At 37.8% G+C, this 16,136-nt stretch overlaps 2 long non-coding RNA genes across 3 annotated transcripts; both read left to right on the forward strand.

Moving 5' to 3' along the window:
• Positions 1 to 1,599: 1,599 nt before the first annotated feature.
• LOC147482045 (uncharacterized) lies at positions 1,600 to 4,628 on the forward strand. Of its 2 annotated transcripts, XR_015206171.1 has the most exons (3): positions 1,652 to 2,611; positions 3,563 to 3,935; positions 4,258 to 4,628. It is a non-coding gene; the product is annotated as an uncharacterized LOC147482045 (long non-coding RNA). The 2 variants fall into 2 exon arrangements; XR_015206170.1 differs by lacking the exon at positions 4,258 to 4,628 and having other exon boundaries at positions 1,600 to 2,611; positions 3,563 to 4,112.
• A 1,177-nt stretch (positions 4,629 to 5,805) lies between these two features.
• LOC147482046 (uncharacterized) lies at positions 5,806 to 6,672 on the forward strand. The gene is made up of 3 exons (XR_015203519.1): positions 5,806 to 5,936; positions 6,056 to 6,294; positions 6,431 to 6,672. It is a non-coding gene; the product is annotated as an uncharacterized LOC147482046 (long non-coding RNA).
• The last annotated feature ends 9,464 nt before the right edge of the window (positions 6,673 to 16,136 follow it).

The raw sequence follows: 16,136 nt of genomic DNA on the forward strand, positions 1-16,136 counted from the left end.
CTTATTGAAAAGGATGGGGTTCAGGAGAAGTACAGAAATTATGGATTAAGAGGTGTATCACTTCAACTTCTTTCTCGGTTTTAGTGGACGGTTCACCAACGGCAGGATTTTTAAAGTCAAAGGGTTTGCACGCCAAGGTGACCCGGGTCTCCCGCTTTGTTTAATGTGGTAATGGAAGCTCTTACTAAAATGGTTATGAAAGCAAAGCGTCAGATTTGAGGTATATCAAAGGCTTCAAACCAAGCTAACTCTAGCGGTCCGTAAATAGCCGTTCTTCGGTTTATGGACAATACTTTGTTCTTCTTTGGAAGCTTTCAAGATCACGCCCATGCTTGTAATCAAAGCTATACTTCTCATCTTCAAGCCGGTTCCGGCCCGAAAACAAATATGTCCAAGACATCGATTTTTGAGGTGGGTAAGGTTGACAATATGAATGCATTAGCACAAGTTATGGGGTGTGCCATCAATAATTTATCGTGGTCGTAAGACTGGACCCAAATGCCAATCGGGGTAGCTAATTAAATATAAATTAAACTAAACTGGTCCTAAACAAAAGGAATCCAAACAATTGAGAATGTACAAAGACGACTAGGTGGATGGAGAAGTAGATTACTCTCTAAAGGGGAAAGAGTAATTCTAGCTAGTATTGTCTTATCAAGCCTACCCATCTATTTTATGTCTTTATTCACCATCCCTAAAGGTGTTGCTAATGCTATTGAACGGCTTATTAATGTGACTTCATATGGGGTTCTACCAACAATCATAGGAAGTATCATCTTGTTGGGTTGTCGGAATAAGGTTTGTGTATCTAAGGAGGAGGGTGGGTTTTGGGGATATTTTATTACTATAAAGTTGGTGACAATGAATCGCCCTTCAAGGTCGGGTGGCTATGGAGGTATTTAACCCAAGAGGGGTCCTTGTTTAAATTTTAAAATGCGTAAGTTATTACTACAAAGTATAGGTTTTCAATCTAGGTGGTGGCGAATAACACAAACCAATGTTACGGTTGTGGACTGTGGAAAAGCATTCTTAATATTTTACCCATATTTAAGTGTGGAATTAAGTTCAAAGTTGGTACAAATGTCCGACTTTGCTCTATGTGCAATATGTTTGATGAGAGCATCCGTCATCTTTTCTTTTAGACGTTGAATAAAAATCTTTTCGCTTTGAGGCATGGGCACAACCGCTAACTGTACCAATGGTCATAGCCTTTCCACTACTAGCACAAGTTGATTCAAGATTACAAGAATTCTTAACTTTATGGCCAAAGAGAAGATCGGGAGCTCCGAACAAGATATGGCGCCTCTTACCGTATGCAACCATGTGGGTGTTGTGGAAGACGAGAAATAATCGTATTTTCTTTAATCAGTAAAACATCATTAGTTCAGTTGAAGATATGTGTTAGAGATCAAAGGGTTGTTATGGCATTGGTTGTCTACTACTCAACAAAGAAGGAACTACAGGTTTAAGGATCTGATCTTAGAATGGAGTCTTGTGATATCTGGAGATTGACGAAGTGTTATCGGTGATCACTTTGCATGAGGATAGTTGGTGTTCTTTCTTTTTAATTTTCTATCTCTGTAACCAGGTGAAGTTCTCACTCACTTTTTCTTCTATATAATGTACTGTATCTTGTGCTTTGCACTTTTCTCTCGATAAAGTCTACTTATAAAAAAAAAAAAAAAAAAAAGGTGATGTCAGCATGGATTCAACCAAAATAATTGAAGATGTGGCATTAAAATCTGAGATCTAGGTCAGAAGAGAGATATTAGGGTAAAGAGTTTTAGATGTCACCCCTTTTCTTGCTCTGTTGTTTGAATCTAATGAAGATCACATTGCTCAATTCAAGTGTCAAAATTTTTTCATTTCAGTAAGATCATCCTCCCAAAAATTAATTAGATCTGAGACTCTTACCCTTTGACAAATCAGTTCAAATAAGTGGTATACTTGAGCAGTCTAGATGTTTTGAGTGAAAGTGATGTAAATCGTCTACGGAAGCAAACATCGATAATAAACACACCTAAATCAAGGATTCAAACCTTTGACTAGATGAAACAATTCTCGAAGGACAAAATTCAATAATAACCGTTCAACAATCAAGGCTGGGATGCATTTTGTAATATCCTGTTGGTGAGCCACTTAGATAAGGTTCAACATATGGGCGATTCAACCCCATTTGATGGAATTAGTATTGTTTAGTATATGGTAATATAGTTTATTTAGTAATTGGTTTCTACTTAGGATTCCTTGGAGCTTAAGGATTGGATTGTATAAATAAGACCTTTGGTCTCACAAATTAGTTGGTTGATTTATTGAGGTTAAAAGTGTGTTGATTTTAGGATTTACTAAAATCCCCTTTTTCCATCAAATTAGGGTTAGAATTAGCCTTAATTTTTAAATGGTGTGTTGATTGAAGTTGCTTCCGCCTTCAATTCACATTACAAATACTCTCAACAGGGCAATGGCGCAGCTTAGTTTATGTGCATTTAGATCTGGATTCATATCAGAAGCTAACAGCTGCCTTTCTGAGTTTTATGCTGATGGAAATGTAAACCAGCTACTTCATCAAGGTGTCTCAGATAGCAGTTTCCATGGCAAGATTCGAAAGCAGGTAGACTACTGCTCATATTACATTTTTCAGTACCTAGCATACTTTCTTTACTTAAGTATCACGTTCCCTATGTTGTATGAGTCAGTCTGTGGGGTTCTTACTCTGTTGCTTGATCCTGATGAAAATCACATTGGTTGATCCAAGGTCCAGTAATTCTACATGTCCGATCTGAGACTCTTTACTTTTTGACATATCACTTCAAATAAGTGGTACACTTCAGTGGTTTAGGTGTATGAGTTCCGAGTGAAAGTTTTGAATATTTTTGGAATTCCAACTTCCAAGTTTGATTTATATTTGTGACTATAGTCATCGTCATATGGAGAACATATTGTATGGTTAGATTTTCTGGTACAAGTTTTATCTCTCTTAGCAGGGAGTGTAAACCGCCAGTAAGAATGGGAAGTAAATTTAGGCCAATCCTTATTGCAATGTGTTTTTGAGACTTTATATAGTGTTGTTATCCCTGTGTGACACAAATGCACGTAGTTCAATTTGATTTCTTAATCTAGTTTTCTCTGGTTACGTGTCCAATTGTTTGTGCCCTTTAAATGTTATATACAATATGTTTGTTCTTTATTTATGTGTGAACATGGACTGTGAGATGTGATTGAATTGTTTGTGCCTTTTAAATGTTGTATATAATATGTTTGTACTTTATTTATGTATGAACATGGACTGTGAGATGTGATTGCTTACATGTTGTGATATTTAAGACCGTGTGTAGATTGTTTGAAGAGTTGCAGGATAAGTTATCGAGTTTAAAGCCAACATTGTAGAGATAAATGGTGTACAGGAGTTGATTTCTTTTCATGCTTATTGGATGTTGAAGTTGTTGTTGTTGGCTAGAATTTTGAGTTTCCAATTCTCTTGGTCTGTTTGATAATTGTCAAAACAATTTGGGTTCCCTTTATCTTAATTTGGTTATAATATTAATCTTCTTGCTTCAATCAGGAATTTATGGAAGGAAGGAGGCAGATGCCTTACCCCATGTAGAGAAATCTTGAGCTCTGATATGTACTATGCAGCTAGAAGTTCCTGATATGGCAGTGAAAACTGGTGATGCCAAAGGGAAAGTCGTGCTGCAGGCTCTTGCATCCAGTTGACTGAAAAATTAATATTACTAGCAGAAAGCTTGTGTTGTACATGAAACTTTGTATATGATCAAGGACTTTTAGTGCAAATAATTGCATGGCTTCACGGGGATCTTTCGATGATAAAGCATATGAAACTTGTTTTGCTGTTGTACTCATAATCAAGAGGCATTTCCTGTAACAACTTAACAAGTTAACATAGATGCCGACAGTTCTGCAGCCCTCGAGGTTAGGTCAGTTCATATTCTTTTGTTCTGAATCCAGTTGACTTTCCAGCAGCAGTACTGTTCGCAAATTCATTTTTGTTGTTTTCTTTCTCAACATGTCTTAGATTTTTCTGTATATTTAAATACACGACATTGGGATAAATAATGCAGAAAGTAGGCAACTGTTTCTGATTTTCGGAAGAATCTCTCCCTCTTTGAATTATAACTTTGATACTGTCCCTATCTGGCTATTCGTCCCATGATTTGACGCAAACAATTGTGAGTCGAAGTGATATATTTCTAGGGAAGAAATAGTTATTATAGTCGAATTTCAGATCAATACTTGCAGGTATGGAGATGTTTCAGGAGTATTCATTCAGGTTGCACTTAAATCATAGTTAGTTACGAGTATACCACAATGCGGTAGGCATCGAACGAAAAAGAAGGAATGCCTGAAGTGTATGGAGCAAGAATGGTATAAGCATTGACGTGACCATGTTTTATAAAAACAAAACCAGATTGTATTGATCAGAAACCGCAACATTTTACATCCAGCACAAATGTTTTACGAACAGATAACGGGTTTTATCAGATGAAGATTTACATCCCTTTCAATTATGTTATCGAGTCAGAGTCTTGGATGTGTTTTTTGACAATTTTTGAATGAAACCTGTGCACTGAGAGATTATTAAAGAAATACAAAATAGATGAGAGAAGTCATAAGATGGTATCAACAATAGAGGTAACGAAGTAAGAGTAGGACCATGCTTTCGTATCTCTCTGGATAGTCAGAAAGATGAACAAGAAGTTCCAGATAACAACAAATAAGACGGTGCAGGTTTCTCAAAGGAGAGTAAGTGATGCAAATGAAGACAACACTTCACTTGCTTCAATCAGCCATCGTCATTAGCAAGACAGGCCAATAGTCTCAATTAGGCCTTCTCAATAATGCATGCTTGAGTATAACATCAGCTAGTAAACCAAGCCATGAACTTCCAAATAGCTCTGAGCACATTTTGACAGTACGATGGTGTCCTTTGTGACCTTTTCAAGATACCTGACTGAATCTGCAGGCTCATCCACTAAAAAACAAAAAACGCTAGCACAATGGATGATAAGGGTGGAACTTGGGTCGGTTTAGCCAAGCCCCACATGCTAAAACCTGATTTTTGTTGGTCTTGGTCTAACATGTCAGATCCGTGTTCTGGGCTTGGTTTTGTAAAATCAAAACCCGACTCGGTTTTGGATTAGGCTCGGATTAGAATATCAAAAAACTGAAAAACACGAGTCCCTGTGCATAAATGTAATGTAATCAACAAAGTTAGTTTTCCTTTCAAACAATCTAATCTCTTTTATTTCATTAGAAGATTTTAATTTCAGTGTTTTTTACCTCATAATTCTCGAAAAGTTTGACTAACCCAATCCAACCCGAATTGATCGAGCTAGAGTTTGGGCCTGAGCTCGGATTATGCCTCAACCCGACCCAACCTACCCGAGGGGTGTGGGCTACTTGGTAGTTTGGTACCTGGGGTTGGGCTGGGCTCATTTTACCGAGATATAGTTTCAATATATCAACATCACCAAGTACCGGCAACCAAGCATACGGAAATACCACTCACGTGCGGTACTCACTTCAATCCCGGCTTTGAAAAGTCCCGCGGAAACTTATTACTTCTCTCGCAAGTCATTCAGAAATATAAATACAGAAAACGTGGAAGGAAGAGACGACTAGAAAGAGATCATTCTTGCTCTCCACCTCAATTCAACAAAAATGAGCCGTACTAGAAATCCTCGTAAGTATTTCTTTCTCTAATCTGGAATTTATAGCCCTTGGTTATTTTGATTTACGAATGGATCACAACGTTTTGGCATTTGTTTTGAGTGTAGAAAATCTTGAGACAGACTTGAAAGAGAATGTGGATGAGAACATTAGATTAGGGGTTTTGAATAATTCACCTCAAGAACTAAATCACATTAAGAGGAGGCATAAATTGAAGAGAATCTTGGCTCCGACCAATTCTTGCCGCGGTATGATTCTCACGCTTGTGTTTTTAGTATGATTCTCACGCTTCTGTTTTTAGTTGTTTGCCTTTTTGTCCATGAATGGAATTTTGGATCAATGTCCTTCGTCTTTTGATTATTTCCAGGTCCACATGAGTTATCTGAAATTTTTGGATCTCATAGTAAGCTTACTGAAGGAGGAGGAGGAAAGTCGGCGTTTGAGGATGTGGGTTCGGTTGTTAATGGATCGGATTTCAAGAAGCTCCAGGGGAAGTTGTTTCGTAATTCACCACTGAGATCTTTTAATAAAGATGTAAAGGTTGCTCGAAAACTATATTCGCCTAAAACTGATTCAGCTCGAGAAAATGTGAATTATGGATCCAAGGTGAGTTTCTTTTGTTCCTTTTATATCTTGTAATGCGATTAGGACAACTTTGTAATAACTGCTAGGGAGTAACTTCTAGAAGCAGGAAAGATCATGGTTAGTATGAAACTAATCAACCTATTTACACCCTCCACAGGCTCCTAAATCTACTGCTGGATTCAAGGTGATTACTAATGTTGTACCTACTGCTGAAAAGGATTCTACAAATCTTGATGCTGAGTTTCCATACGTTCCTAAAGAGAGAAACCTGAGATTGCACCCGGAAGAAGCTCAAGAACTATTTGTGTATAATAGCCAAACCATTCTTGTGGCTGCAAAGTTTCCTCCTCCACCCTCTAATGCCATTGGCATTGTAGCTTGTTTAGATTTGAGGGGATTTTTTTTTGAGATTTGATGATTTCAATGAAGGAACTCATTCTTGGATTGATGGAGTGAAGAAGTATGAAAAATTGAATCCTACAACATATATACTTAAAGTTGGAAAATATGGGGAAATCAAAAGCTTAGTTAGGCAGCTAAAGGAAATGGGAGAAGCTTCTATTTCTACCCTTGCCGAGAAAGCTCAAGAAATAATCAATGCAAACTTATATGAGGTTGGTATTTTGTTGCTTGGGATGGAGGATGCAAGGTACAAGATATATTGTGCCATTATTGGACAAGATATAGGAATCAAAGACCACGAATACTGAGTAGTCGAGAATGCTCCTAGTGAAACACGTCATCCCCCTTTTTACTCTAATGTGGACACGTTATTGTACGTTACAGAAAGTTGAAATCCACGCCTTTTTCTTTTCAATTGTTCGCCCGATAGATAAGGAAAAAAAACAAAAAATAGAAAGTCCAAAAGAAAAACCCTCTCTCTCATCTCTCATTGCCATCTAAAAAACAAAATTGAAGATCTCTGATTGACGGATGAAGAAGGAAGCAATATAATCAACAAAATTTATTTTCACAATTTGCTAGTCCAATAATTTGTAAGTTTTTTTCTTTTTTCATTTTGTGAGTTTTGGGGTTTTGAAATCAATTCAATTGATAAGCACCCAAAACTGTAATATTAGACCCCGAGAGACATAGCATTTTGGTCAATTATGTGTTTAATAATCATGTAATAATTATATTTTCGTACTTTTGCAGGTTTCCGCAGTTAACATGAATATAATGATAAAACATGCATCGAAGTACGAGAATACTGGAATATTTGAAGTCTTCCCACTCAACCCCAGAGAAGCCCAACAAAGCCTGACTAGAGTCAAAGTTTTCAAAAGAACAAAACCAGTGTAGAACGGGTCCACATATAAAGAAGCAGCAAACTTCCGAAGCTCACATCTGATAAATCTAGATGCCGACGTTGGCTAGTGAATTGCCAGGGCGACAAACTCTACGCAAAGACAGAAAGTTATAAAAATGCCAAAATCAGCGCCGCCACTGGACATACTAAGTGGACCCACTCTGCTGGTTCAGAAGGCATGACAAGTCAGCATAGGCAGGTGGCAAGTGATGGTCACAATTTTGTGCCACCTCGCAATATGAAAGACACATACCAATTCAATGTTTGAATTGAATTGGGCTAAAAGACAAAACCAAAACATAAAATTTGGTTTGATATGGAGCAAGAAGAAGCTAAAATTAAACCAGGTAAAGCCAAAACTTTGTATTCCAAGGTTTTGAACGTCTAAATTTACTAAAAGACAAAACCAATTAAATCCTTCTCCAGCCATCCAACCTATATATATGAGGAGGGGGTCTTCAGATATTCTCCTTCAGCATTTTCATGCTTTAGCCTCCGCTTAGCAGTTAGTTAGTTTTCATTTCAGCACTTAAATTCTGTGTTTTTCATTTCAGTAGCTTAATACTGTAAGTCATTTCTTCTCAATAATAGTAATTTCTTTTCAAGTTTAATTCCTGTCCTACATTTATTTATTTAATGTATACAACAAGTTTAATTATTCCTTCAATGCCCATGAGCTAATCCCCCCCCCCCCCTCATGGGGAGGGTTGTGCTGCTCATGTGAGAATCCGGATTGACTCTTTAATATTCTAGAATCACTGCTTAGGAATTAGGCATAGATTTGACATCCGGTCCCAAAATGACTGAGATTGTACAAATTTGGAGTGCTAATGCTCCAGAACAGTCTCGTGCGCGACCCAAAATGTCTCGCACGCGACTCTATGGTGTCAGACAGCTCTCCAATTTATCTAGCTGATGTGGAATCGAGCTAGGAGCTGAAATGATATTCCAGAGATGAAATATTAGTTCAACTCCTTATGCTAGTGCGATGCAGCTCAGAGATGTGGGCATTCGCTAGGGATCAATTCTCGATGTCGTCTCAGAACACGAGACGGATTAGAGCTGTAGTGATGTGGTAATATAAACTGTTGAAAAATAATTCTTGCATGAGTATGATTAACCCTCTCCCTGTTTCTCTATCTTTGTTTATTTACATCAAAATTATTGTAGTAATTTATATTATTTGCATTACCGTTAATTTAATTAAACCAACAGAAAAACCTAAAATCCTACTGACCAAAAGTTGTAATTCCAATTGTGAACCATTTCCGAGCCCTAAGGTTTGGACGACCCCTTACTTGACCTATCTTACCAAACCCACGTGAGTAAGGTAACTTGACTAAAACGTACGACTATACGGACTTTGGACTTTGGTCTTTGGACTTCGGACTTCGGACTGTGGACCTCAGACTTAAGTATAAAAACCAAATAAACGTAGAAAAATAGCGTTTATCAAATGGCGCCGCTGCCGGGGAAGGACTCTGGACTTAACGTAATAACTGGAATACATCACGTAAAAACACCTTCCCCTACCTCTTCATCTTTTTAATTTCCATTTCTTTTACGATACTAACGTGTTACGTAACTGTTTGCCCTAATTTTTTCTACTAACAGATATCTGTGAACCAAGTCTTGTTTATTTTTATTAGCACAGTCTAAGTATTCCGTAGGAACTTGAAGTACTGAACAGACAAAAGAGTCTCGGACGAGACTAAATTAGTAGCGCGTGAGACTAACCTGGAGTATCAACACTCCGATTTTCAGGTACATGCCACTTTCCTTTTCAGTACTCTTTTGGACTCTCTGGTCCTGTTTATCCAGTAAGTTTACGAGCTCGGGAGTTAGTTCGATCGTTGTACAAGAAATCGCGGGACGCCAAGTTTCAAATTCTTAAACTCCTCAAACTTTGTCGAGGATATTAATTAGTTGTTTGCTATAACCTGTTTTACCTCGCATGTTTGAGTGTTGGCATGAGTTTGTTCTCGACATTCTCCTAGCTCACATATAGTTGCACGTATCGGTAACCTAGATTATTGCATGCGTAGAACATATTTCGATTCACGTATAAGTAATATAGAATTGCATGGTAGACTTCCTGTGTAAAACTAGCATGTTTAGTTTCTATTTTGGCATCTATCGTTTTTAATTGCATGTTTCGTAATCACGTCTCCATAATACATTAATTACGTAAACACAAAATACAAAAAAAAAAAAAAACACCAAAAACTAAAAAAAAAAAATCTTAATAATTAAAATTCCATCATAATCATCTTAATAGTACCCGACATAATACACCTTCATAAATCATCATCCTATTCCCTCAATGTCTAGAAAACTTGAAAGATTGAGGTTGCCTAATTAAGGAACGTGCTAGTATGAACAACCTCCCTCAATTCTCTCAGGTGACCTGGCTGCTGGAATATTCACACATTATCCTAGCTTACCTACTCAAGTTAGCAACAGCTCAGGAAGACATGCTTCACCTCCCTCCTTCCTTAATTAGAAATCCTCTTGTCATAATTTGTTCCGTATGAGCCTAGAATTAAAACTTGTATTTGTATGAGACTACGGTCTGGTACTAATAAGAAATTAGAACTTACATATCGTCGTTGAAAATACAATAAACAACTGCTTAAGTTATCTCCTAGGCATAGTTTCTCCTCCGTAAACCAACCTCGTCAAGTATCTCCATTACTATTATCTCCCTTAGTTATGGCTCAGGAAAATCCCATAGTCGAGAAACCCCTTTCGGATTTCTATACTGCCTTATAGGAAGGACATGCTTCCTGCATTAAACTCGATGCGATTGTAGGTGATTTTTGCATTTCGCCAAACATTTTCGGGTTGTTACCTGTTTACCATGGTCTAGACCATGAAAAACCGTACAATCACCTTCGTCGGATGCAACAAGTAGTCACCACTTTCCGCCATCTGACTGTTACCAACGAACAAGTCTTGCTTAGGTTGTTTCCCTTCACCTTAGCTGATAAAGCTTCAGCTTGGCTCGCAGGCAAAGGGCCGCAATCCCTTGACACATGGGCCAAGCTTGTACAAGCATTCATGATAAAATTCTATACTCAGAAGAAAACTACAGAAATGCTTCAGAAGATTCAATTCTTTCGCCAACATCCCCAAGAATCCTTTTCGGAGGCATGGAGCAGATTTACTGATCTGCTTCTCGAATGTCCCCATCATCAACTCGACACCGCTGTCTTAGTCCGTTCATTCTTTAATGGTCTCTCTGACCATCAAAAGGAAACATTAGATATCATGAACGGCAGTTGTTTCATGGACAAAGGCACTACTGAAGCATACACTTTTCTCGAGAAATAGGCTTCACGAAGCACCCATTGGGAAAATATTGATTCTTCTAGATCTTCTAAAGACACTCCTACCAAAGTTACGCCTATGTTCGAGGTCAAACCCGATCTGAAATTAAAAACTCTAATCGAGTCCCTAAACAAAAAGGTCGATGCTCTTTCGGTTCAAGTAAATGATAAAAAACCCAAACAGGTCATGGCTGCCAACGTTTCCCCATGTCCTCTTTGCTTAAGTCCTGGGCACGCCGATTCTTATTGTCCTTTGGTATACGAGTGCCCTCCCCAACCTTCTGAAGAGGCTTGTGCTTTCAACATCCCTAATGCACCTTGGCGACAACATCCGAATTTGGCTTGGGCACCCCCTACCCAACAACAAGCTCCTTCGGGTGTCAACAACGCTCTTGTACGACCACCCGTGAACTACAATTCCTATCGTCAAGGAAATCCTGCACAATTCCAGCAAGGGCAAAGTAATTTTCCCAACAATGTAAATATAGGGTACCAATGGCTGCTGAGCACGCTAACGTAGGCCCATCTCACCCGCCCTACTTTGATGGGACTGCCATGAGTAAGATGACCCAACCCATAGATGCCTTACGTGCTGTGAACAGTGGTTTGAGAGACATGTACACTCCCCAGGTATCGATGAAACATACCTTGGGCGAGTTAAGGACGGATATGACCACTGCCACCCGAGTCACCGACAGGCATAGATAGGCGAATTTCAACAGGAAATGCGAGATTCCATGACTGCATTTCAGGACCATATGATTACTCGCCAAAACTAGTTCCAACGAATATTCATGGAGAGCCAGCATTACTTTCAGGCTCAAGTGATAGATACTCTGGGTGATATCTAGGAGCAGTTAGCCTCCATGGGAGCTCAGACAAGCGACGTCAGCAGGACTCCCCGTTCTTCTTTGCGACCCAGGGATACTTCGCCCAGCCCCTGAGGACCATCAGTAGCCAGTTTATTTTTCCAGTCTTGTATAATATTTATGTCAGATATTTTATTTACGTATTTGCATTTCCAGCTTAATAGTAGGTTATTTCCTAAAAATTTCTGCCATGATATATTAGTTATCTCTAATATTATATTATATAGGTAGGAACATATATAATAATATTAGTAATAATAATTTATATAGATATATATAAAAATATATACATATATATTTTAGATGTCAAACTTAACAACAAATTTTACCGTAAACTAACGTTTTACAAAACGGTCAAAAAATGGTCATGAAAACGTACTAAAAATGGTCAGAAAACGGTCATGAAATCGCACCTAAAAACGGTCAGAAAACGACAATTTTCCTTCTATAAATAAGTTCAACATATCCTTCACATTCACTCCTCTTATATTCTTCCCCCTACACTTCTTATTCTAAAAATCGTTTTTAGTCCGCTCCAAATTTCAAGCTTCATGGATGCACTAGAAAAGTTTGAGCAATGGCAAATTGAATATGCTACTCAAGTCTTCATGTTCGTTTGTTTTATTATAGTAATGTTGTTAATGTGGCATATAGTTCTATATAATATTTAGATTTATATTTTTTTCCCCGTATCATTATGTTGTGTTTCCACACCTCTATACGTTCTTACATCTTATTGTGATATTATATCTACAGTTTCCTTACCCTTCTACTTATGCTATTTACGTTTAAAAAAAAAAAAAAAAAAAAAAAAAAGGAGGCACTCCTTGTCACGTGCCCCATTCTTCTCATCCACACTACATCCACTTTTGCGCCATATCTTAGAAGATACACGTGGTCTAACTACCCTGTGACACCTCGATCTGTATCTTTTACATTTTCGGATTGGTGCCTATTTATAACAAGGATAGACACCTCAAAAATTCAACTTCCCTTTTTCCACAAAATTTTCTTCACCACTCCATCTTTAATGGCTCTCACTCGAATTTTCGTGCCCGAGCAAAATTTTATGGAAAATTTCAAAATGGTCTTTTTCATCCCATTTTTGACACAAAAATATTACGTCGAGGATGGTACCCTCTTTTACATCATAAGCAGGCATTTTATTATAGAGAATTGGTCTTGTTGTTCTATAAAAGTGGTTATTTCCAAAACAGGCAATTCTTTGTCCGTGCAAACGGATGCAAGCGTTAATTGACTATGGAAATCATCTCTGAAGTACTTCAAATTCCCATTACAAACCAAGGGGTACACCTTCAGGATTCACCTTTCGATAATATCAGGCATCTGATGTTTGCAACTATCCTTTACGGCGAATACAATCGGAAAAACTGTATTGTTTATCAGCAATCTTTGCAAAAGAACCAATTATCTGTGATCCAATGGGTAGCTCATAATGTGCTCGGCACGTCTAAGACTTCCGAAATAACCAAACCCCTCCTCCATTTACTCTGGGTCTTACAGAGTAACTGTAATGATTTTTGCATTATTAAATTTCTCTGGAATGCGATCGCACGTGCCAGAAAAAAGGCAACTCCTTTGCCAACCATTGTGATACTTATCATGATACGTTGGGGTTTTTATAGTACTTCTCCTCATACACCTCTTCGAACAGCTAACATTCTTACCATTCACTCAGTTTGTAGGAACGGATTCTGGAACCCCGACGTTGCAAAGAACCATGTCGGTGCAGAAACCAACGAAGCTTGTTCCGCTGACAACATCTTCACTGAAAATGCATTATGCAACGTATTTAATCCCATGGAAGGCCTTCGTTTAATTCAACAAGGACTAATGACATTATTCAAACGTCAGAACATTATCATCACCAGTTTTCTTGAATTTCAGGACCTGCGGACAATGCAAGAAGAGGAACAAGCACAATTCTTGCACAGCCACAACCAGTTCTTGGCAAATCACATTCTCATAATGGAGAACCACGCCGAGATTTACCATACACAAAGCGAAATGTTGCAACGGGCTGTTGCACGGATTGACGGCATAGAAAATCTTATAAATGGATTCCTCTCACAAAAGGATCCTCGCCGTTACTTGGGCCCATGACACCATTTAAATTTTGCAATTTTATGTTCTTTGTCATTTTCTTTTTAGTTTTTAAATATTGTGAAATTTTCCTATGGTAATTTGTTTTTACTTAATCATTCTCATCATATTCTAATATTTATTAAGATTTGTCTACAGGTGGCATCTTTCTTCGTACGTCTTCTACAATGGCAGCTCCAAAGATAATTCTAGAACAATCCTTCCATTCGTTGCTAAATTCTCCTACGTATGGACATCTCTTCAGAGATTTCATCACACGAGTTGGTTGGAACTCCCTTATTCTACACCTGGAGCAGACATACTCCCCAGGTTTGGCCACTTATTTTTACGATCATATGGAGGATCTACCTGCTGTACAGGGTTTCCCTTTGAACGGATTTACAATCCGTATTGGTAACATCCGACACCCTTTTTACGAGCAAACAGTTTCTATGGCATTAGACATTCCTCCTCTTCAGCCAGACATCCCCGTTCAATACATGATACAAAACAACTTTAATGACCATTCTTGGGAAGATTTCGCTGCCCGTTATGGCGATGGCCTTGCCCAAGTTATTGAATGTGCAGAAGTTGGCCGATGGCCAGACATCACTATTCCACTAGCTAGTATGACCATGAATGTTAGGACTGCCATGTTATTTATTCTTCTAAACATCATGGGGGATTGGCATTTCTCCATTGCCTCAAAATCAGCTTGTAAGACGTTCCATGCCATGGCCCAGCAACATACAGCCTTCGACATCACAGACCTAGTAATTGAGAACCTTAAGAGGGCTCGGTCTTTTCAGCAGGACTATATCACGTTGCCAGTTATAGCATGCAGGATAGTGAGGATGTACTTCCCCCAATTTACAGCCACTTTTCACGACTGGGTAAAGGTTGACTTTATGTGTCCAACAAACAAGATAATTCCTTCTTTGCGATTTCAGACATGGCGACGCCTTGCAAGGTATCTAAAGAAAGTTTGTTCTTTCCCTAATAATGATAAAATGATAGCTCATCTGGACACTGCAAAGAAGAGGAAGTGGAGCGAAGTCTGGAAAGCTATGATAGATTGGCGTGATGCAAAGGAATGTCATTTCTCTGACGAGGCGAAGGGATGGACCATCCCCCAGTTCAAGGTTGGGGCAATGTGAGTTGATGCATGTACATATTTGTTTTATGTTTTGATATGAAATAAATAAATAACCTAACAGTGTGCCAATCTAACAGTGTGCTTTCACTTTTATGATGTATAATATATAGTATGCTACAATAAACTTCTGTGGAAGATGTCAGCTATATTTTTACTCAAAGCCTATCAGGTATACTCTTTCTTCCTCTTAACACTTTGAGGACATAGCGTCTGACTGTTTGGGGGTGGTGAGAACCTTTCGCAAAATATTAGGCATGCATAGTTGCATATAGTTTACTTGATGTCTAAATAAACGTATTTAGTGAAAAATTCTCGTTTCCTTTTCTATGATGAAAAATATTTAGAAATCTCACCCTAGGATCAGAATTAGGACTTGTTCTTAGAAACTTAATTTAATATATATTTAATAGTTTTTACATCTTTTCATGAGCATTCATGCACTGACTATCATTAAATGTACACAATAGTAAGTTTCTAGGACCCACGGTTAGACAACTTAGTTTCCATATCCTGTAAGAATCTAACCAAAAGTCTCAAAATGTGTGATATGTGAGTAATGACACAGAGGAGTAGTTCTTCCCAATATAAAAGTTCACACGTCTACTTACTTGATCACTACCCAAATCCTAGGCGAGAATTTAGGCCTTCTTTGGATCGATATAGCCAAAAATTCACACTTGTAAAAAATAATTTATTGCTAGTCGCCCTACTGAACCTTTCATCAACCCTATCTATTTTACCAAAAAAAAAAAAAAATCATTACCCATCTATTAACCACAAATAAATAAGCCTACCTAGATGATGAGTATGAGAAATAGGATGAAGTACGAAAAAATAAAGAGAAAAACTTGTCACAAATCAAAATCAGTTACCTGTTTCAGAATAAAAGAAAAAGAAAAATAGAAATATGTTTCTAAAATAAAAAAAAAAATATCAAAGTTAGAATTCCCCCAAAATCAAATCAAAAGGGAATACAAAAGCTTGAAAAAGCCAAGTATGGAAACCCATGTTAGAAGCAAGAAAGAAAATAAGGATTTCTCTAGTATACATATCTCGAAGACCTTATTCTCTCATACTTATCAATTTTTTTGAATTTT

Source organism: Coptis chinensis, chromosome 8 (assembly GCF_015680905.1).
Source record: "Coptis chinensis isolate HL-2020 chromosome 8, ASM1568090v1, whole genome shotgun sequence".
NCBI classification, from domain to species: domain Eukaryota; kingdom Viridiplantae; phylum Streptophyta; class Magnoliopsida; order Ranunculales; family Ranunculaceae; genus Coptis; species Coptis chinensis.